Below are 24,441 nucleotides of genomic sequence, written 5' to 3' on the forward strand. Positions count from 1 at the left end.
AGGGAGGGAGGGAGAAAATATGCATATATATCCCTGAACATAGAGGAAACAAAATCAACTGTATTTAGAGTGGGAAGGAACAGACATGATGATCTCATTGTTGTATTTCTAGGAAAGATGAGTCATACAATCTGCTCAAATTCAGAGTAGCTAGAGGAAAGCTGGACATCAATGATGCTTTCTTCCTCTTTAATAGGGAACAGAGGCTCAAGTTTCTTTTAAAATAAAAAGGAGAAAAGCACTTAGAAATTGGCCTAAATCAAGGAAACTTCACTAGAATGTTCTGTAAGATATGAACATAAATAAATCAGTTTCAACTTGAAATTAATTAAGTTCAGTGTGTGTACGATAGAAAGAAGGGATCATACAAACTATCCAAACCCTAGCTCTCCTGTTTCCAACTCCCACCAACCATCATCCCCGATATCAATTTTAATTCTCCTTTGATTACTCGCAAGCACAAAGCACCAGTTCAGAGACGTGAAGGGTTTGAGAAAAGAGCAAACCACAGGCATTCACCAGGGCACCAGCCCCTACCAAGATGCTAAGTGGGGAGCACATGCTTCTTTCCAGGAGCAACTCTTTGTCACGTGGGGAGCAAGAGGATGGCTGCCAGTGTTCTGGAAGATTATTTTCTTCTCAATTGCTCCAAAATATATGCCATGTTTTATGATCCTATAGACTAGCATTTATTAAAAGTCTACCGTGGACCCGGCACTGTGGAGTGAATTTGTGTAAGTCAAATTGCCATGTTTCTCTACTGGCATCCAGTTCCTAACCCTGGAGAGGATTCTCTTGGTGCTCACCCACTGGCCTCACCCTCTCTAAAAAGTCAAAGACATTCTCTCCAGGAGAGGAAGGAGGGGGTGGGGGTACTGACCTTTTTGGAATGAAGGAAGAGGGGAGCTATGCCTCTAGCGCTCCATTTCATCCGTGTTTTTATAAGAGTAGAACAACTTGTGGGTGCATTTTAGATCCTGCTTGCTCGAATATCATGCTTATAATAAAAGGTTAAAAGCAGAGACAAAAAATTTAATATTCAAAAACAGCGTCTGTATGACTACACTGAAGTCTTAGTAAATATGAAGCCGATCGAAAACATTTTAGAGTCTTTGGAAGTGGTCTAACCTGGGCCAGTGCTCTCGTTTATTGAGTTGGGAAACTCAAACTTAGCAAGGACCCACTGTTGGCTAATGAGGTAGAAAAGTGAAAGTATAGACCCTGTGCCATGTGCAAGATGGCTTCGTTATATTAGCCTGGGTAATGCTTTAAATTAGCTTTATTTTTATCAAAATTATGCTTGCACGTAATTGGAATTGTTCAGCAGTTCTACAAAGCTTATTAGAAAAAAGTATTTTTATTCCTAGCTCCCAGACACCCAATTTTAGCTCTTAATTGATTTTGCAGCTCTAAAGTAAGATGTCGATATCCCTACCTTTTAAAATGTCTTAATTCTTACACTTTGGCTTAAATTCATACTCTAGTAGCTTCCTAAGGTGTAACAAGTAACATTTTTGAAAAAAAAACAAAAAAAACCTGATTTCTGAGGGTGACTTTATGCTAACACTTAACCGATAGTTTTCTTGGATAGAAAATTCGAGGCTGGACATTGCTTTTTTAAATTCAAGCTACTCTTGACTTTAACTTCCAGTATTACTGAGGAAGAAACAATGCAATTGTGATGCTTGTACCATTTTGGAAACCTTTTTTTTTTTTCCTTCCCTTAAATGGAAGCTGTCCTTATCTTTGGCATCAGCTGTGATATCTCCTCAGATAGCATTCATTGGGGAAGGTCATTGGGTCTAATTTCATCTGTTAGGCTTGGTGTAAGGTGGGGACTATGAAGATGAACATTTTTATTGGGGCCCCTGGGTGGCTCGGTTGGTTGGGCGTCCAACTCTTGGTTTCAGCTCAGGTCATGATCTCACAGTTCATGGGATCGAGCCCTATGTGGGGCTCTGAGCTGAAAGCAAGGATCCTGTCCGGCATTCTCTGTCTCCCTCTTTCTCTGCCCCTCCCCTGCACTCACTCTGTCTATCTGTCTCTCTCTCTGTCTCTCTCTCTCTCTCTCTCAAAATAAACAAACATTTTTAAAAAAGTGAAAATTCTTACCGGTTCTTATCATTTCCTGGTTTTTTTTTCCTTGGACGATCTCCTCTCCTCTGTTGATCTGTCTTTCTGGAAATCCTGCTATTCAGATGGGGGCCCGTTTGCACTCACCTTGTACTTTTTCTCACCTCTACTTTCTATCCTTTTGACGTTCTTGCTCTAACTGCTTGTCACTTTCTTGTTTTATTATCTAATCCTTTTGAGACTCTTCCTTCTGCTACCATGCTTTTGATTTCCAAGCTTTATTCAATTATCTAAAAACAACTTTTTAGAGAAACACGTCGTTGTTTTATGACTGCATTTCCCCCCACTTTTCTCTCTGCAGATATTAATGTCATCTTCTGTCCTGCAAGGAATTTATAGATACAGTCTTTTCCAAACTACTATATTTTTTTTTCTGGTTGGTTTCTTTATTTCATGGTAGATACTCTCTTCAAAGTCTGGTGATGCTTGCTTGTCTCTGACTAAGATCAGAGGCCTACAAAAACAGAATGGAATCTCTGTGGTGGTTTCTCTGCCTAGGGTCTTGTGCTGCCTTTCTCAGTGGGATTTTCTGAGAATTACTCCTTCATTCCTTAGGCATCTGTTCATGAAATGAATTAATTTCTCTCCTCTGAATCTAGAACATACTAGTTATATGACATGAGAAAATTCAGAAAATAGTCACTCAACTTTTTTTTTTTATAATTTTTTTAATGTTTATTGATTTTTGAGGGGGGGGCGGGTAGGGGCAGAGAGAGAGAGGGAGACACAGAATCCAAAGCAGGCTCCAGACTCTGAACTGTCAGGACAGAGCCCAACCTGGGGCTCCAACCCACAAACCGTGAGATCATGACCTGAGCCGAAGTTGGACACTTAACTGACTGAGCCCCCAGGCTCCCCAAGCCTCTAATGCAGCTTTGAAGACACAGCGGTTGCAATTACAAGTAGAATGAGTGAAATAAAGAGATGTCGTCTCTCAGATTCTCATCCGACTCTTCGGGAGAATCACATGGTTTGTTTTGTTTCTTCACTGGTTTGTCCTAACCAGTGCTTGCTGGTCAGTAGTACCTGCCAGAGTAGGAACTCTGTACTTCTGAACTGAATGAATTTTTAAAAGAAAGGGAAGCGTGTGCTCTAAGCCATCCAGAATGGATACTGGGGCTGATACAGCTCCCAAGTGTTATTTCCTAGTGCCTGGCTTTGCCTGACTGCTGTCTCAACCATGCATACAACGCATGAGGCTGAACAGTGTGTTGGCCTGAGCATTGGATGAGCCCGGTTCCAGCCACGAGATGGTCCCTTTGCTTCCAGCCACAAAGCGCCTCCTGTCTCCACTTGAGAATTTATGGCTTTAATATTTGAATCTTAGAGGAAAGAACCATAAAGAAAAATAGAAGGTACCAAAATATGCATTTCCTGGTTCCCAACTTTATACATATGCTTTTAATTGCAAGAAAGCCATCCACTAAAAAAAAAAAAAAAAAAAAAAAAAAAAAAAAAAAATGCCCAAGTTCCTCGTTACCAGTGCCTGTGGTGTAGAAAGGTTGAATTACATCGCCAACAGGAAACAGGACCAGTGGCCTCAGTATCCAGTCTGTCATCTTCTCAGGCGCCTCCTGTATATACATAATGCCCTATGACTTGAAAGAAAATTTCAAAACTCTGTAAGTATGTAGCACAATTCCATACTGTGGGAAACTAGTCATTTCCTCTTGTCTACGCAGAAAGGAATTTGAAGTTCTTGGGAATTCCAACTTTTTGGAAAGCCCGAGGCAGTTAGCATTTCAGTAAAAAAGCAGAACAAATGTACAAACGATCTGTGTATCTGGGTTGAGAGAGAACTACGCTGGCTATCTTAAAGGGGAAAGTAAAAGCTGAGGGAAACGTTCATGCAGGCGGCCGATTCAGCCCTCGTGGATGTTTAATAAACAACTCTGTATGCAATTATATCAAAGGTCTGTATTCTATTCAAATGAATGCACCTGCTGATTTTTGGTTCTTGAGTAATTGAGGTCTCAGGTATGCAGCGTTCTAGGAGAAATGTGTTTGAATACTGTCTAGATCATGGGATAATTGACCTGTGTTGATTCTCCCCAGAGGCTGCCATACAAAAGCAAAGCTCTACAACAGTATCTGGGCTCTGCATGGTGGGCAGACCAAAGTGATGACGAATATTCTTCTTCTTAGGTGCGAGGCATCGTGAGAACTACTTTATCTGTGTTACTTCAGTGCATTTTCGTAAGGGAAGGTAGAGGGAGGAGGGAACTGACAAGTTTTAAGCACCTACTGTGTGCTAACCCCTAAATCGTGTGCTTCATTTATGTTATTATTTTGTAAATGTTTATTTAGTTTTGAGAGAGAGAGAGACAGAGAGTGCGAGCGGGGTAGGAGCCGAGAGAGGGGGAGACACAGAATCCGAAGCAGGCTCCAGGCTCTGAGCTGTCCAGCCAGAGCCTGATGCGGGGCTCAAACTCACGAACTGTGAGATCAGGACCTGAGCCTCGGTCGGACGCCTAACCAACTGAGTCGCCCAGGTGCCCCTATGTTATTTTAATTAATGCAATAATCCTTGATGACAGTTTTTATTAGCTTCACTTTATACCTGAGGAAACCATGTCTCGGGAACATGAAGTCTCATTTATGGCTCCTATAATTGTTACTTGACAAAGTTAAGATTTAATTCAGTGTCCGTCTCTAAAGGCAGTACTGTTTCATTCACCATTCATACATTCACTGGGAAAAGCAGACCATGTCCTGTGCTGTCCCAGGATTCGGAGAGAATAAGGCAAAGCCCCTGTCTGTGGGCATTCCCATTACACCAAGAAATCCAATAATTGGATAATGTGCTAAATGTCCTAACCAAGTAATTGCTTGTCATCAACTCAGAGTGACCCTTTTAATTAATTCAAAATTCTCACCATTAAGGCACAAGGTATAGAAGTGAAATCAAGTTAAATCAAATTTCTAACCGTGAAGATTTACGGTTGGGGAGAGACTACCGCCTCTCTAGAATAGTATTTATGGCATCATGTTACTCAAGTCACATTGCTTGTCTGTGTTCTCACGAGATTTGTGATCTTAGGATGGTCCCTATTTATCTGTTTCCAGAGCACCCTCAAAGCGTGTGTGCACATCCCGGGGATCCATGTACATTTGTGTATGGAATCAGTGTACAAAAGAGTGAATGAATCACAACCTTCAAACTTGCCCATGTGGGCAATAGGGCCAGAACCAACTTGGAGCAGAAGAAGAGACGTACAATGTTCTGTCTTAGGAACACAGCTGGTGGCAGTTGAGATTCTGCTAGGGCTGGGGAGTGGCTGAAAGTGGGAAGACTGGGTTCGTAGAATTGTGCAGGGATTAAGGGATTAAAAGCTGGCAGGGGTGGCACCTGTGTGGCTCAGTCAGTTAAGCGTCAGACTTCGGTTCAGGTCATGATCTCCTGGTCCATGAGTTTGTGCCCCGTATCGAGCTCTATGATAATAGCACAGAGTCTGTTTTAGATCCTGTCTCCCTCTCTCTGCCCCTCCCCCTTTCCCTCTCCCTTCCCCTCCTACACTCAGATGCACGCTCAAGGGATCTCTCTCTCTCTCTCTCTTCCAAAAATAAATAAACATTAAAAAACAAAAAGACATGAGCAAGAATAGTGAAAGGCTGTGTTTTTAAAAATAGCAAAAGGATAGGCATTTCAAAACAACAGGGGGATATCTCCACTAGGAGGTGCTTTGGAAGAAGAGAGCCAGTGAACTAACAAAGACTTCCTATCATGTCCTTGTGGTTGGCACTTTAATATTGTGTCTCCTTTGATAATCATCACAAAACAGAAGGGAGTATGTATGGCTATTTCATAGCAAAGGAAATAGGCTAAGTATAAATAACCTAGCCTTCTATGGTAACTTGAGGAGCTGAGATTTGAAGTCAGTCTGATGATTCCAAAATTGATGTTCTTCCCACCAGCTCATATCACCTTTCTAATCAAGACGAAGGACGAAGAGGCAAGAGCTGAATTCTAAAGCTGAAAAAAAAAAAAATTTAGAGCATACATCACTTTGGAAATGTGCTTGCTGACTCAGAGTGATATGGAGGTACAGCTAACAATCAAATTAAATGCAGTTCTAGACAAGCTAACCATACTCTAAAGCAATCAGCATGATGTATTTATTCTCCATTTCCTCTCTGTGGCTAGAGATTCAAAGGATAAAGTCATTAAAAATCTTTCAGATGTTTGCTTTTTCTGGTGAAATGAGAGCATACCAGGTCTGGAAGGAGAATGTTCTAGTTAACAGAACTTATTATTTATACTTGATAAAAATAGTGAAAAAAGAATCAATCCAGTCCCTCATCCATATGCAAGGATCTTACAATAGTTCAAAGGTGTATATTTGTACCACAAATGAACCAAGGCCCCGTTGACCACGAACAGAGTGAGCTGAGAGTACACTGACTTTTCATTATAAAACAAAGCCTCATGTTCCTAAGATGGGTCATCATATTGACAGCTGATGGTAGCTGGATTTTGCATACAAAGTTGGGGGGGGGGGGGAGTAAGTTCGAGGTTAGCGAGGAACATGTTCAACCATTAAGAGGATGCCGGCACAGTCTCAGGGAGTCTGGTTGATGCCATGGCCTTTGCTGGTGTAGGGAAGGGACAAGTGGAACAGCCATTTCTTCTCCTAAATTGGTCTGTTGGCTACAAGGCGTCAGGATGAAGTGCTTTTTGCAGCTCAGGTATTTTTCCAGGCTGCTTCTTGAGGGCCCTTCTGTCCCCTTAGCATTCTTGGTCCTGAACCTGTATGGGCAAAGTCCAGCCTTCACACCCGAGGCTGAGGTCACCCTACAGAAATGCAGAGTTGTGGTTACACAGCCTCTGCCCTCCTTCTTTTTCATTTGTGACTTCTGCACCCAAGCAGGACAAAAGCCCATCAGCTGGAGTTTGACAGCTCACAGCTGCCTGGTTCGCATCTGTACTGCATCAGACTTAGATAATGCGGTTGCATCTGGCCTGACAGTGGCCAGGGACCCGCAGGATGGAGTCATGGTTTGGGGGTGTTCCAACGGCTGCTAATGGAGCCCACATGACACAGGGCATGAAGGGATAAACAATAACACCCTCAAACCATTCTTGGGCTGCCGCTGGTCGGTTGATGTGTAATGATGCTACAGAGGAAGTATCCTGGGGTCCACACGTTCACATTCTAAGCCTAAAGCGACGCTTCCCTCCCAAGAAAGGTTTAAAATGTCCCTCCTACTGCTCCAGGTCACAAAACGACTGAGCCTGCGGAGCAAATGCAGACTTTGGCTCAGACAAAGAGGGAACTGCTGCTTTCACAGGCTCAGGAAGCAACGTGCAGAGCAAGGCTCAGACGTCAACTCGTACACTCGGGACTTGGCAACTATGCTGTGAGCAAATGCTGAAGCGACCTGAAGACCCAGCTAAGTCCCTGAAGTCAGAAGCCCAGGCTCCACTGCAGACCAGACTGTATGCACCAAGAACAAAGGAACCGTCTTGACCAGGCAGAAAGGAAACGAGCAGCCCACCCTCAAGAGTTTGGGGTGCTTACCGGTATTAGTAAAGAGAAGCTGAGTGAGACCTAGTCCTACTCTGTCTATCAGTCTGTGTGATTAACTATGTCTGACCACCTTCACACAGTTTGGGCCTCTTCATACAAATTCTAGTTTGAAACTATAAAGAGGGCAGGGAGAAATCCTTCTGGGGACTCTCATTTACAGGTGATGGAGCACCCCCTTGTCGGTGCTGAGAGGTACAGGGACATGCAACCTGCACCTGTTCCTCTGACAGTATCCCAGGCAGAACACCTCTGCCCTCCTCTGATGGCTGTGGCACCGCGCTCCCATCAGATTTCTTCAGTCTTGCATTCCCGAGGCCCCTCTTGGCCTGCCCACTGCTCAGGCATCGCCATTGTGCTGTGTTGATTCCTCTTAACAGGATGAAACCCACCTTTATTATTCTGAGCCTAGGATTTTACTCTAGAACCCAGTTGTTGCCAATAGAGTTGATGTAATCTGTGAATTAGACGACATGAGGAAAAGGGAGATAGGAGTTACCACAAAGCTTTGAGTCCGATCTCCAGCTTTCCCAGTTCTTCCTTGTGTGAGCAGTTGTCATGGGGTATCATCGAGTATCGTCGAGTGGATGTAAGGATTATGGAACATAGCGTGTGTAAAGTCCCTAAGACATACAGATCCTTTGCATGTAGTCAGTACTCAAATGTATTCTCCCTATGCTCTGTGATAAGTAGCATTGGTAGAATTCATTAAATATGCAAATAGTTTTCTTTTTAATTTTGTTTATTTATTTTGAGAGAGAGAGAAAGAGAGCAAGAACACATGCAAGCAGGGAAGAGCAGAAAGAGAGAGAGAGAGAGAGAGAGAGAGAGAGAGAGAGAGAGAATCCCAAGCAGGCTCCACACTGTCAGTGTAGAGTCCTGACAAGGGCCTTGATCTCATGAACCGTGAGATCATGACCTGAGCCGAAATCAAGAGACAGGACCTTAACCGACTGAGCCACCCAGGCGCCCCAAAATATGCAAATAGTTTTAATTAACATTATCACATTCCATCTAACAGCGCTCCTATAAAGTAGGTAAGAGAGCCACCTTACGGTCTCTCATTTTAGAATGGGGACACTGAGATCCATTTACCGCATGCTGTCCTCCAGACGTAGTCAGCTTACACCAAGGAACTGGATCTTAACCCGTGATTGTGCTCTATGTGGTAGGTATCCCGCCGGAAGAAAAAACATCCTGGATTAGCATGATTTAAACTGGATCATTTTCTTTAGGTTTGGACTTAAGTGTCATGTTTTAAGAGAGATCTACTCTATCCACTCTCCTACAGTAAATTGACCCCCTTCTTGCAGACTCCCTACCATACCACCCTAGGTTATTCTTCAAAGCACGTATTACTCCTTGTCCTCATAATTCTTTACCAAGTTTATACTTATTTACTGTCACTTTCCTCTCATAAGAATGTAAAATCTGTAAGGCCACCCCTTAGCCCTAAGCCTGGCACTCAGCAGGTGTGAAAAAATAAATATTTTATAAGTTTAACAGAAAGGAACTGATATTTTTTGAGGATACCTTTATTAATTGGGTATATTTCCATTTAAAAGGTTGAAAATCCCCTTAATGATCCCAGATCTTCACTACTCATTTTTTTCCATTCTATACCATCACAACAGCCCAAAGCTGGGAGACTTAAGAAAAGGTCACAGTAACAGGCACATAGGAGTCCACACGACTGGCCACCACCAATGCGCTCACTGAGCTTTTTGGACTCAGGCTCCTCTATCAAAGGAAGGCAGTGATACTTTTCGTACAGCATCCTGGGAACCTCAGATGAACACACATCCACTCGTCCTGTCTGTGCTTGAGTTTGCGCGTAGATTTCCAGGATGGAATGGAGGGTGGGGGGTGGGGGCTGTTCTGATGGCTAAGGTCCCAATTCTTCCATGAGAAACTCATTTTCATGAAGAGGAAGGAAACAGCCCCCCCCCTGCTCCCCCCATTAACAACCGTGAAAAAGTGGGTGAACTTTACCTTCAAGGGATATTTTTGCATTGCACTTCATACCGTGCGTCCCACCCCCTCATGGTATATTGGGAAATCTGCCTGAACTTTCAGCCCAAGTCAGGGCTTGGATCCCAGCACCAGCCTCAGGACAGCTTACCCTCTTGGAGCATTTCTGAGATGGAAGAGTAAGGAGAGGAGATAAAACTTGTGATGGGGAAATCTTAGTATCACACGGAGAAAACCAAATAACCAAATCCTATGAGGGGCAGAAGAGAGACCCCCAACAGCGATAACAAAAATGGGGAGTTAGGGACCAAACAGAGATAGGAGGAGAGAAGACCGATTAGGAGAAAAAGAGAAGGAAAGAGAGAGACAGAAGGAGAGAGGGAGAGGGAGTGAGGAGAGAGGGAACAAGGATCTAGGGAACTTGATTGCAGCCTGACTACAGAGAACAGCTCATCAGCATATGTGACCCCTCTGTATCTATTGGTTAGAGCTTGGTGCACAGGTGACCCACTACACTGGGTCCAAGAAATAGAATCAGGGCAAATTTATCAATGGGCAATGCTTCACTCAAAGCCCAGTGTATACAGAGGGTAAACAGACAAATACAGTGATTCATTCCTCCACTTCCTGTAGCTCCGTGGCCAATGCCGGAAGGAACACTTCTGATCAATTTCCCCATCCTGAGAGGGGTTACTCAGGAATTAGGTTTCAAGACACCCAATGTTGTGTAGTTTAAGTGTACTTTCAAGGCCCTCCAGCACCATGCCAAGTTGATCATACTCCTGTGCCATGAGGCCTTCAAATATAAATACACAGTGTTGCTCATTTCTTACTACAGTGTTTTCCATAAACAATTGTGAAGAAAATCTGGCATCCACCAAGCTCTCTCACACCAAAGACGAGATTGTCACTGCTCAGGATTGTTTTTGCTGCCTGAGGCAAGCACCTCCAGGAATGTCTTCCATCTGGGTTCAGAATAACAGTAGTTCCTAAAATTATCCAATCAGCGTGAGGGAGTTTTTACTAAGTCTCGAGTATACTTCAGATTTCACTGGCAAATAAAGTCCGGTGCACCTTAATACTAAAAATTGTGATTTTTCTAACTCACAGCCTGTTTTCTAGTAAAAGTCCCAAACTTTTCACAGCGTGGCTTGCCCCAATAATACTGTGGGTCTCAGAGAGATCAACATGTGACCAGGACAAAGATGTCATCTGCTTGGTTGATGCTCTGGACTAGTGAGTAGGCAGATCGCTGATGCTCGAGGCAAAGCCGCATGCTGGCTGCATAGCCAATGGTGGAGCCATGCGTCTACCGAGGTCCTTGCTAAGGGAGCCTGACACCCAATGGAAAAAATAATAACAACAAAATAAAAAATACATAAAATGCAACTCCCCCTGAGTTTCTAGTCCTGGAGTTTCCTTTCCTGCCACTTCTGCCTCCGGCGTGGCTGAGCCACTTCTTTCTGCTGACAGATGAAGTGCATAAAGCCCTGAATAATCCAAGTCCTTCTGGCTCCTCAAGGTGATGGAGAACATCCCTTCTTTTTATGATGCACAAGATCAGAGAGCATCGGCCCCCAACTGCCTCAGCTCCGTCTTGCAGAATTCTTTCAGTGTCTACTGCCAAGGTAACTAGGTGTATTTCTCTAACCATCTACACACTTTGCCAGATTCTACTTCTCCTTTCCGAGGACCTATGAATTATACACAACCAATCCCATCCCGCATACTCTCCGCCTCTGAACGTCAGGAATCAAGGTCTTGGTTCCTTTTATTCTCCGAGGTATCTCAGCCTCTTCCTATATTTATCGATGGAATTAATTACCTGAGAGGGAATGAGACCACCACGTTTACTTTAATCCTCCAACAGAACCCAAGCTCCGTGGCTATGTGTAATCAAAATGGACTTCCAAAGTAGCATTTCTTTTGATCCTCAAAAAAACAAAACCAAAAACAAAACAAAACGAAACTCTCTTAATGAATTTTTTAATCCCCATCTTATCCATGAGAGAATGCTCCACAGTTATACAGCTAGAAAGTATCAATACCTTGCATCCAATACTTGAGATATCTGATTCAAAATATGTGCTTTTGTTGCGATCATTAATTCACAGGAACATGAAGGTGGCTGTTAATCGGTCCACAGTTGTTACTTGTATGACGGGCTAGACTATTCTGAAGGATAAAGCCCAGACCTGTACTTCTTTTCTGTCTCGGCCCAGAGACCCCCAAGATGATTGACTCTGTAATTGGTGCTCAAAATAAGTAATTTTAGCTTCAATTGAATTGAGTCACATTAGATTGGGTAGAATTCAATTCATGCTCTTCATTGGGGACACTATTAATAACCTTGACCCCTGTGCAAACCACACTCCGCTGTAATTGATAGGGCCCCTCACACTGAAACCACACGATCACTGAGCTTGGAAAACTATCATTGATGACTACAGTAAGTACAACCTCTGAAGCTATCTATCATTTCTTTTCATAATTTTCTGAGGTCATAAAAGATAGTGGAATAAAACATAGCTTTGGAGTCTGAAAAACTTGAGTTAAAATCCTCTCTCCATTGTACAGAACTCCCTAAATGTTGGCAAGTTGCGTAATGTCTCCGGGCCTCTGTGTTTGAATTTATAAATATGGTGACAATGCTACTGCACAGAGTGTCATACGATATAGCGAACTATAAAGGAAGCCCTCAAACAATGGCACTTCACTTCACAAGGGGCTTCTCTTCCACCCTATCCCTGGTGTCAAGGGGACTCAATATCCTAATGACAGCACCGAAGCAAAACGTCAACTGACCGCATTATTTCTAAGACTTTTTCTCTAATCTTGTCCAGTTACTTCTGCAGAATAGAATATAATGTTCTAGAAGAGTCAAATCATCTGGCTTTTGCTGACGCTGCTACTGATACTACCATTGTGATATAAAAGAATATAGTGTGTGTGTAGGTGATATAGCCGTTGGGTCCCTGCAGGTCCCCATAAGACAGTGAAACAGTATATGAAGATCCTAGAGAAAACTGTAGGAAAGCATTAAGGGCTGGATTCATTAGGATCCAGAATACTTGGCCATTCTGGATGTAAAAACCAGGAACAGAGACTGCATGGGGCCAGTAGCGTCACATCATTTCTGTCCTCCGTAACTGCTAGTATGGTCATCTTCACTCCTCAATGCCATTGTCATCAATGGCCATTTTTAGCCCATCCATCTTTATAAGACAATGAAGTAGGTAATACAAATGGAAAAACAAATGCGCGTTTGAAAAACATCTTTAAATTGGCTGTCTTTGTTTTTTTTTTTTTTTAATTTCAAAAACGACAGATTCTTCCATAATTGGGTATCTCCTTGCAACAATGATGGCCTGAATCACTGTTCCCAAAGTTCCCATGGAAATATTCCTTAAATTGGAATCTAAAAGCATGAGTCTATGATCTGGTAGGTCGCGGAAAGATTTTTTTTCTCTGACTAATGCTTAATGTCTATATATCGACAGGTCCCTTTGAAAATTCATAAACCATTCATAAACCCCCAGAAAAATATGCAGCCACACCTACACATATCATATGTGGACACAGATCAAGCACTGACCTTAGATCCAATAAACCAAGATGGCAGATGCCTGAACGAGGGCCCCAAGGCCAAAAGGGGGACTGTCAGGAAGGATATAGGCAAAGTGTACTGTGCCACCGACCAGAGTACCCTGTACTGTCCCAACAGAATCTCACTTGACTGGAAAATGGCCAGAGAATCACATCAATATAGTGGACAGGGGACCATTTACCTTCCTCATCCTCTGCCTAAAATCTTAATATACTGCTTTATGAAACTGACTCATTTTCATAGTGCAACTGTACAAGGGTCAGTTTGTTAAAAGCAAAAAATAAATAAATAAATAAATAAATAAATAAATAAATAAATAAATAAAGGGGGATCAATGTTGACGGGATGAAAGAAGAAAACTTGGTATGACTGTCAAAAATGACATTGTCACAATAATGGATGGGTTTGCCTGGTTTCGAGAAATAGGACCAGAGCCACCAATGGCCTGTGCATGTTACTCCACAAGCACAAAGACAGTGACTATAGAGGAGAATGAGGGACAACTGGGAGGCCAAAGGAAAGAGTGAGGAACGTCAAGAGAGAACAGTTGGATAGTGAAGAGGAAAGACATTTGTTCACGGCCACGTTTGGGCAGCGTTTCCCAACCTCACCAGGACTGACATTTGGACTGGATTATTCTTTGTTGGGAGGGGGGCAGCTCTCCTAAGCATAGAAGGATGTTTTTAGCAGCATCCCTGGCCTCTACCCACCAGATGCCCATAGTGCTTCCCTTTCCCTTTAGTGACAACCAAAAAATGCATACACACACACACACACACACACACACACACACACACACACACACAAAATGTCTCCTGAGAGCCAAAATCACACTCTGTTGAGAAACACCAGCGCTAAATCAAAAGGAGTTAGAAGTTCATAGCAAAATTAATTCTGTGAGATGCTTCTGTATCTATATAATTATGCTTGAGTAAACTATGTAGGAAATTTTCTCAAGTTCTGTCCATAAAGTACACGTATGTCTGGGCTTTGCGAAGAGCAGAATTTCTCAAAGATTGTTTTGAATTAAATAGACCGTATTTGAATTGGTCATTCTTGACCATTGAATTTAAAATTTGGTTGATTATAGAGAAGGTCCATGCAAGCAGCTTCCATCATAGTGCCTCAGTCTGGCTTGGTCGGCACCAGAAGTTACTCATTACCCATTGACATTGTACCAGATAAGACTATGAAGCCACTAGCCAAACATGCGATGCAGGCAGTGGGCATGATATATTTCCTTATTCAACAGATTGCTGTTGAGCAACTGCAAGGTGAAATTGTATCAGATTCTGGGAAAACAATAGTTTATAAAGAAAGGTATAGTCTCTGCCCCCATGAACTTCAGAATCTAGTCAACAAGTAGTTCAAATTCAGACGTAAGAGAAAGGCTTCCGCGGTGCAGGACTCTTGTAAGACTTCCTCCAACAGACATAAGAAACCAGTTTCACTGGTATTGGGGCGATAGTTTCAAGTAATTCTATAGGGATAAGCTTCAGGCCATTTAGGAAATGACTGTTCCAAGGTCCTCACTTGATCCCCAGCATACTTGCTGAGTCACTCAGTGAGGAGAGGAAAGAAGATGGTGAATTTCTGGAGATATGGCTAGTGTTAGAAACCCTACTTTGGAGAGAGGGGAGTCTGCCTTCAATAGACAACCAAAGTGACTCCAGAAGCGGAATGATTGTAGAGAGGGGAGAGGCTCTTATAGAGAATAAGATACAAGGACTTCTGAAGATCATTTCTGCAGCTGAAAACTTTAGAAATTTTCTTCCAAACTTTGCACTGCTATCTACCCACCTATTCACAAGTGGAAAAACATTTCCACGGTACATATAAATATATGTAAATATAAGTAAATATAAGAGATCATAATCCCTGACCCTGTACTTATTTTCTATGTAGTTATAAAAGCTATCTCCTGACTTCAGACAACAGCTTGATTGTTTACTTTCCATCTCAATTTACTTCTTCAGGTTTTCATTAGAGACTTGCAGGCAACTACTAACAAAGGGACAAACTGATGATGTGCCAACAATATTAGTCTATGAAATTTTGTAATTTTTGTTGCATTTTTTCTTTTTTTCTTTCTTCTTTTTTTCTTTGCAATGGGTAGCCCACCCGGAAAAGGTCCCCTTAATACCTTATCACATCGGGCTATGTAGATGAAAAAGTTATGCACTCACTGAATCCACAATAAAAGGAATCATTTTTGCTAGATAAGAAGATCTGTTTATATTACCAACGGGAGATCCTCCTGAAAGGAGCAAGGATAGAGTGATAGCTTAGAAGTTCCATCACTGGGAGGAGATGTTTCATAAATACTTTATAATTTGATAGATCACTGATCCACAACATCACAAGTGTTCTTACACCCGAGAAACCTTCGACTGGTCTCGAATTTTAAAAGTTTTGAGTCTGAGGTGCATCTCAGGGGCTTGCCCAAATCTCACTTCACCACAGTTGTTCTCAGTCTATCTGCAGGATTGCTCCCGAAAAAACCTTCTGGAGAGTTTCATTAACCAAAGCATTTTCATAAAATAAGATGGGAAGATGGGTCAGAGCTCCCAGTCTCAGATGAAGAACGCCATAGGAACTCTGCTAGAATTACAAGCCACGGGGTTCTTGGAGGCAGCATACTGCTATGGGCTTTGATTCCAGAGGGTCTTGAGTTCAAATCTCTTTTGAGTTTCTGCCATATATCCATTCATACATGCATTTGTCCATTTATATCAATGAGTATGTATTTAACCTATTTAACCCCCCCCAGGCCTTCATTTTCTGATCTATACAAGGGTAATGACAGTAGCCCCAGTATCACTAGGTTGTTAATGAAAACATGTTAATATATAAAAATATGCTTAGAAAGATTCTCGGTACAACACAATTGTGTTAGTTATTGTCACGATGAGAACATGAAGGCAATACGAGGTGCTTTGAGGGGACAGGGATCTTTGTTCCCTGTGAGTGCCATGAAGAGTAGACACTGTAAGGTCAGCACTCCAATATTTGTGGAATGAAAGAGGAAGAACGTGACGCCATCCTGCCACGGAACACCCCAGAAGCTGAAACTAAATGAAAATCTTAGGACTCTTTTACATGCAAAGGTAAACTCTGTAGCTGCAGTGTTCCCCGGAAGCGCCTTCCCATCCCGGAAGCGCCTTCCCATCCCGGAAGCGCCTCCCCATCCCGGAAGCACCTTCGCATCCCGGAAGGACTGCAGTTCAGCATAACGGACACGTGCTTTCACAGACCTAGAGACATATTTTGCGCCCTCCCAGGAAGGGAAATTAGACTTCAGAACAATACATGTGCTGATACCTGTAAAGAAGGACACCCTCAGAGAAACCGTGAGCTACAGAACGCCCATCCCACAGAGGTAGACGGTGGTCGTCTGCCATTAACGCTGGGTGAAAAGGGAAATAAAAATGTATTCCCTCAGAATAAAGGCATACAATTCAGCCCCAGATGTGGAATCCACACCATCTTCATAAAAACAAACAGCACCCCCCCCCCCAAAAAAAAATCCCACAAATACTAGAACTTTGATTTAAACTACTGGTTGGTGTACTACATTTGCCTGACAGAAGGAAACAAAAAATACGTTTCTAGGCACCCAAGGCCTCAAAGAATTGCCAAAAAGAGGTTCAAAAACATGAATTGAAAATCAAACACAACTCAAGGAAACCAGCAGCAACAACAAACAACAGAATTTTTCAGATACATAATAAGTATATTTAATATGTTTTAAGAAACCAAAGGTGGGAAAATGAGAAAGGGGAAAAAAGACCTTCAAAAGTAAATGCAGTAACATTTAAAAGCAATTAGGGGCGTCTGGTGGCTCAATCAGTTAAGTGTCTGACTCTTCATTTAAGCTCAGGTCATGATTTCACAGTTGTGAGATCAAGCCCCACATCAGGCTCCACACTGAGCCTAGAACCTGCTTGGGATTCTCCCCCTCCCTGTCTCTCTGCCCCTCCCCTGCTCTCGCTCTCTATCTCTCTCTCTCAAAATAAATAAATTTAAAAAAATGAATAAATAAAAACAATTAAAAATATTTCAACCCGTCTCCAGTTAAAATAATCAATAGTCGGACAGACTTAAAAAATATATCAGCCAATGAATTTTACAAAACCCACGTTCGATCTTACGGACACACTAGGTTGGAAGTATAAGATGGAAAAATATGTGCCACGTAAGGCAAATATTTACAGAAAGAAAATTAGTAAGACACAGATCATGAAATAATGATAGTAGTTGCAGTGGAAATGTATGAAAATGACTATGGCTTCAAAATGTATAAAGGAAAACTTGACGAAACTATACAGAAATTGCCTAAATATAATGGAAAATTTTAATCCAGGCTGCTCAATAATCGAAAGACAAGCAAAAATAAAAATAGAAAAAAATAGACTTAAATAAAATACTGTTTGGAAGTTTGAGCTAATGAACGTGGAACCCCAAATCCAGCAATTGCAAGATACACATAATTTTCGAGCAAATGTGAAAGTTTTACGGCAGTTTGTAATTTTGAAAATCGTAAAAGAAGTCCCAACCTGTTGTAAATAGCAATATCCTATTCACCATGATCTCTGGTCACAATTTAGAAACCAGTGGCACCAAATATGTGTTTTAAGTAAACATATATTTGGAATCCACAAGTACATAACTCGTATCAAAAATGAAGTCACAATGCCACATGTTTGAGCTTCTAAACACCAATAACATTGACAGGAAGTGGAGCACTGGATGAGCAATGAAGGGCCCCAGAAATAGGCGCGTGGTCCATGATCCAACAGGTCCGGGAGGACTGTGACCAGTTCGATGCATTGGACTGGGAGTGGACTTATCCAGCTCAAAAAGAGATGAAAGGGAGATAGGGTCCCTACTTTGCAAGATCCAAAAATCAATCTCATATGGAATTAAAACATAAACATGGATGCCAGGGAGCCTGGGTGGCTCAGTCTGTTAAGCATCTGACTGCTGATTTCAGCTCAGGTCATGATCTCATGGTTTGTGAGTTTAAGCCCCAAATCGGGTTCTGTGCTGACAGTGTGGAGCCCGCTTGGGATTCTCCCTCTCCCTCTCTCTCTGCCCCTTCCCTGCTCATGCTCTCTCTGTCTCAAAATAAATAAATAAACTTAAAAAAGAAAAGGAAACTGTGGGTGCCAAAATTTTACAATGTTATGAATACAGTTAGTAAGAGGCACTGTAATATGAGGCAGTGATTTCTTTAGAAGAAGACAAAAGGTACAAAAAAAATAAAGAACAGATTAGTGAATTTTACTATGTTGCAATTAAGAACTATGCACCTGTATTCATAGCGCACACACACACACACACACACACACACACACAGTAAATCACCAAAATGAAAAAGAAAAAAAGCAGTCCCAAACCCGAAGATTATCTTTTTAGTTCTGTGCCTAGTACAGAAACCGGAGCAGGATAAATGCTCAAAAGTCACTTGTTGAATCATTGAGAAGAAAGAAAGAAAGAAAGAAAGAAAGAAAGAAAGAAAGAAAGAAAGAAAGAAAGAAAGAAAGAAAGAAAGAAAGAAAAGAAAAAAAGAAAAGGAGAGGAAGGGAGGGAGGGAGGGAAGAAGGAAGGAAGGAAGGAAGAAAAAGAAGGAGAGGAAGGAAGGGAGGGTGGAAGGAAGAAAGAAAGAAAAGAAAGAAAGAAAGAAAGAAAGAAAGAAAGACAAAAGAAAAAAAGAAGGAGAGGAAGGGAGGGAGGGAAGAAGGAAGAGAAAGAAAGAAAGAAAGAGGAGAGGAAGGAAGGGAGGGAGGGAAGAAGGAAGAGAAAGAAAGAAAGAAAGAAAGAAAGAAAGAAAGAAAGAAAGAAGAGGAAGGGAGGGAGGGAGGAAGGGAAGAAGGAAGAAAAAAGAAAGAAAGAAAGAAAGAAAGAAAGAAAGAAAGAGGAGAGGAAGGAAGGGAGGGAGGGAAGAAGGAAGAGAAAGAAAGAAAGAAAGAAAGAAAGAAAGAAAGAAAGAAAGAAAGAAAGAAAGAAGAGGAAGGGAGGGAGGGAGGAAGGGAAGAAGGAAGAAAAAAGAAAGAAAGAGAAGGAGAGGAAGGGAGGGAGGGAAGAAGGAAGGAAGAAAGAGAAAGAAAGAAAGAAAGAAAGAAAGAAAGAAAGAAAGAAAGAAAGAAGAAGGAGAGGAAGGAAGGGAGGGAAGAAGGAAGGAAGGAAGGAGAGGAAGGAGAGGAAGGGAGGGTGGAAGGAAGGAAGGAAGGAAGGAAGGAAAAGAAGGAGAGGAAGGAAGGGAAGGAGGAAGAAAGAGAAAGAAAGGAAGAAAGAAAGAAAGAAAGAAAGAAAGAAAGAAAGAAAAAGAAAGAAAGAGAAAGAAAGAAAGAAAGAAAGAAAGAAAGAAAGAAAGAAAGAAAGAAAGAAAGAAAGGAGAGGAAGGAAGGGAGGGAGGAAATAAAAAGTTAATTTTCTTCCGCTGACTCATCCTAAATTGGGCACTTACTTCCCTCAGGACAGAAGACTGGTTTTCATGGGGTGATTAACACTTTCTCTAACACTACCCCCTGAAGTCATTCATACCTACAAGGTTTGAATTGCAAGCATAGCAGTGTGCAAGTATAGGGCGCCTTAAGAACTGCTTGCGCCCCTGTAGTAGCCAGTGTGTTTTGATGGGAAGATTAGAAAGAAAAACAGTTCGATGCCCCGAAGGCTTGAGATCAACTCCCATCGCTTCTTACTAGCCATGCTCAAGAGCATTGTACTCTGCCTCTTGGCTTCTCAAAAACTTCTGCAAAACTTGGATAACCTGCGTGCGGCATGCGGGCTTGGTGTGAGAATTAACGAGTTTCAAATAATAGGTTTGCAACGCCTCCAATGGTAACTGGTACACCGTCAGTGCTCAGAACTGTTTATATCCCCCTCAAGGGGCCTGAACTCCAGACTTCACCCACATCAGTGTATTGCCCCCAATACCTAAGTCACCACGTTTCTCTCCAACTCCGGTGTATATATGAAGCAGCTGAGAACATTCAGGAACTCCGAGCTCTGCCCATGTCGCCTTCCTAGTGAATGAAATCCTGAGTGAATCTCAGCCAGCAACTGGGCTTTTCTCATTAGTATACCTTATTCCAAACTAGAGGCCAACGCGGCTACAACATCCAGCTGGAATTTCTAACGTTGGAAACATTTCCCGCTGTGCTGCCTGGGTGGGTTCCCCGACCAAGCTGAAACAAGGACTTTTACAAGAGCCTCCTCCGAGGTCTGAATGAAATGTTTTCCCTGGCTCTGGACTGGAGCCCTGTATTAACAGCAGAGACATTAGCAAAACACCGACCACAGTTTTTTATTTTCTTTTCTGTGGAATGTGACTCAGTCCTCAGGACCCATGGTGGGTCCTTTCTCCTTACATAACTATTTCTTCTCCAGAGTCCATTTGGATGTGAATAGGAAAGGTTTAAGTTCTCTCTGGGTCCCCCGCAGACTGGGGTTACCTATCGGAGGAGGTCCCGACAGCAGGAAAGGACAGCTGGGGAGTCCCCACTCTGAGAAGGGTAGAAAGGTGCCTGTGCCCCGTGAAAAAGGGACAACGTGGCTTTTGACACTAAGCACCCGTTCAGACACACACTCAGGCACGCACATACGCACACACATCTGCACGAAGAGAGAACGAGAAAAATCTGAAAAGAAGGTTGCAGCAATCAGTGGCTTCTCCCAAATCTTTATCTTATTTTGTGCTGATCTGACATGTTGGTTTCCATAGCAACCTGGGGTGGCCTGGATAACATGGGAAGCTAATTTCAGAGAGGTCTAAGGAGCCAGGTAGCACATTTCCAACGAAAGCTCATGCCTGTCTCCCGGAACTGTACCCACTGGGCTCCGGGAAGTGCTAACACCTATGAACTTGGTAATAAAGATACTCTTTAGCCCAGAAGAAGGAAGAGTCCTCATTCCTTCCTTTCTTTAGTTTGGAGACACCGAAATTAGCAACAGGAGAAAAAAGCCATACAAGATCCATGCTAACTCTGCTTAACTTGTAAGACAGAATTTCCCCAGACAAAGAATCATTGTGTCCTTTAAAGCAGAGTTCAGATTGGTTTTAAGGGCCATGATCAAAACAGAAGGTACGAAATTAGAAGCGATGAGACCGAAGAAAGGTGAGCCAGGATGATAATCTTCGGCAGGTGTTGTTATAGAAACTCACATAGCTTTAGAGGTTTTATAGAGATAGAGTTAGTTTATTTATTTATGTATGTATTAGAGTTTTTATGCTTCTAGTCTGGCAGGGGCTGTAAACTCCTACATCAATGAGACGGGGCTTGAGCCATCGTGTAATTTATATTTATCGAAAACAAGCACCTATGTAGAAAAGGACACTATTCTGTGGAGAGGTAACAATAATAATGTGAGAACATGAAAACCAGTAGCCTGCTCGCCACGTGTTTGGGAAAATGGGAGGTGGGGTCTGGCGTGGAATCCGAGAGGAGGAGAGCTGGGAAATGTCCCAGAAGGTGAAGTCGGGGCCCAGTCTTCAAGGAGAGGCAGGTGTTAGCCCGTCAGCAGGGGAAGCTGGAGAAGTGAGGAAGGGCACCCCAGCCGAAAACGACTGCATCCAGAAAGACATGAAGGTGAGGCACACACAATTGCCGCGGGGAAGGGGGAGCGCAGGCAGAATGAAGGGGTGAGACCATGTCTCAAGGGAGATGCAGTCGGAAAGATAGATGAGGAGCAGGGTATAAAGAGTTTAGACTAAGGAGCCCCTACCTGAAATCACAGGCGATGAGGGTTTCCTACATGGCAGAGACGTGATCAGGTCAGCCCTTTACACAATCAGTGTGGTGGCCTTTGTGGAGAAGGGGTTGGATAAGCCTGAGGACCGCCAAGCTGGTCAGGAGGTCTCTAAAGAGTCTAGGCAAAGACCACAGTCAGGACCAAGTCAGTAGGAGCCTGGGGGCAGAAAATTCATGTATTTAAGAATGGTGGGGGGACTTGATATGGTATAAGTAACTGTTTGGAGGTGGAATATTAGGAACTGAGAGAGAGAGAGAGGTATCAGCAGATACTCTCAGGGCATCTTTTCCTTTTTTTTTTTTTTTAGTGTTTTTAACATTTATTCATTTTTGAGAGACAGACTAAGCATGAGTGGAGAAGTGGCCCAGAGAGAGGGAGATACAGAATCCGAAGCAGGCTCCAGGCTCTGAGCCATCAGCACAGAGCCTGACGCAGGGCTTGAACTCACGGACTGTAAGATCATGACCTGAGCTGAAGTTGGACACTTAACCGACTGAGCCACCCAGGCACTCTTTTTTTTTTTTTTTTTTTTTAAGAAGACTAATGAAGGAGGACTTGGCTTATCAAGCTTAAAACATCATAAAGCTCTAACATTCAAGCTGGTGTGGGGGTCATCCAGAAAAGCCAGAACGGCCAAATTATACAGAAAGCCCAGAAGGGAACAGAGAATTGGGACACATTTCAGACACGCTGAAATGTTTGGTGTATTCATGGAACAATGGCAGAATAACTTGCTATACTTTTTTTTTTTAAGTTTTGTGGGTTTTTTTATTATTTTGAGAGAGAGAGAGAGGGGGGGAGTTATGCACATGTGAGCAAGGGAGGGGCAGAGAGAGGTGGAGAAAGAAAGAATCCCAAGCAGGCTTCTTGCTATTAGCACAGAGCCCAACTCGAGGCTCAAACTCAAGCACTGTAAGATCATAACCTGAGCTGAAATCAAGAACTGGAAACTTGAGGGACTGACCCACCCAGGCACCCTGCAACTGGTTATACTTTTGAAAAAGAATCTAAAATCCTTAATTTAGGGCCAAGTTAAACATTTTCATAATAAAAATAAATTCAAAGAAAATATATGTGCGTACTTACATACAGAGGTGAAAAGGGCTTTACCAGCTATTATCCCAAAAGCAAAGCCATAAAGGCATGAATAAATTGGATCGAAAAAAATCCCTTCTACCAAGAGATGTCATAAAGGAAATGACAAGACAATGAACTCAGATAAAATTTGCAGTGTATCCGACAGTAAAGTTAATACATTGAATATTTAAATATCTAATAAAATGATGAAAAAAATCCTAGTGGAGAAATTCACAAAGGATATGAACAGGAATAACCTAAAAAGCTATAAGTATAACATATATCGATAGATAGATAGATAGATAGATAGATAGATAGATAGATATGTGTGTGTATATGATAAAATGTTCAATCTCACTAGGAAGATTTGCAAAGATGAAAAAAAATGGCAGGAATGTGACTGGCATGAGATTTCTAAGGAACAATTGGATATCATGTATCAAAAATCATACACTTTGCCCATAAATTCCATTTCCAGGCACCTGTCTGATACCAGTGCCAAAAAATGTCCATTTCAGAGTTGCTTATAAATACAAACTGGAAAATAATCTAAATTGTCCGATATTGGACAATATTTACTTAAATTATGGTGCATTTATACCATTGGGCTACACAGCCATGAACAATGAAAACAAACACAGGCATATCCCATCGTATAGAAATTATTTCTCTTTCCAGAACTCTAGTGTGTTTCATGAACGCAGGGCCTTGATCTGTTTTTTTGCCGTCGTCTCTCTAGAGCCTAGAATCTAGCGTGTAACATAGCCTCAAGGAATGTACGTAGAAAGAATGATTGTTAAATGCGGTAGGCAGAATTCTAAGATGGCCTCTAGTGGCATTTCCATGATACATTATGTTTTATGGCAAATGGAAATTTGCTATGTAGTTAAGTATACTAATCAGTCGATCTTAAGCTATGGGAGACCATCCAAATGGGTCTAACCTAATGAAAAGGGATCTTTCAATATCGAGGGATTTCTCCAGATAGTAGCAGAAGAGAAAGTCATGGAGATGTAAAGCCTGAGCGAGACTCCATGTGAAGGAGTCTCAATCATTGCTGAGCTAGAGGACCCACTGACAGGGACCAGAGAGCCACCTTTAGGCAGTAAAAAGGGACCCCGGCCCGCACCCAGCAAAACAACAATGTTCTCAGGTCTACAATTACAGAGAACGGACTGAATGCGCTTGGAAGTGGATTCTCTGGTAGAGCCACCAGGCGAGAGCCGAGCCCCCCAGACACCTTCACTGTGGCCTTGGGGTACCCTGAGCAGAGAACCTAAGGGTACCCTGGGGTACCCGAAGTGGAGAACCATCTGCCTGAATTTCTGACCTATGGGACTCTGAGATAAATGAGTGTTGTTTTAAGCCATTAAG

Source organism: Panthera leo, chromosome A3 (genome assembly GCF_018350215.1).
Source record: "Panthera leo isolate Ple1 chromosome A3, P.leo_Ple1_pat1.1, whole genome shotgun sequence".
NCBI lineage: Eukaryota > Metazoa > Chordata > Mammalia > Carnivora > Felidae > Panthera > Panthera leo.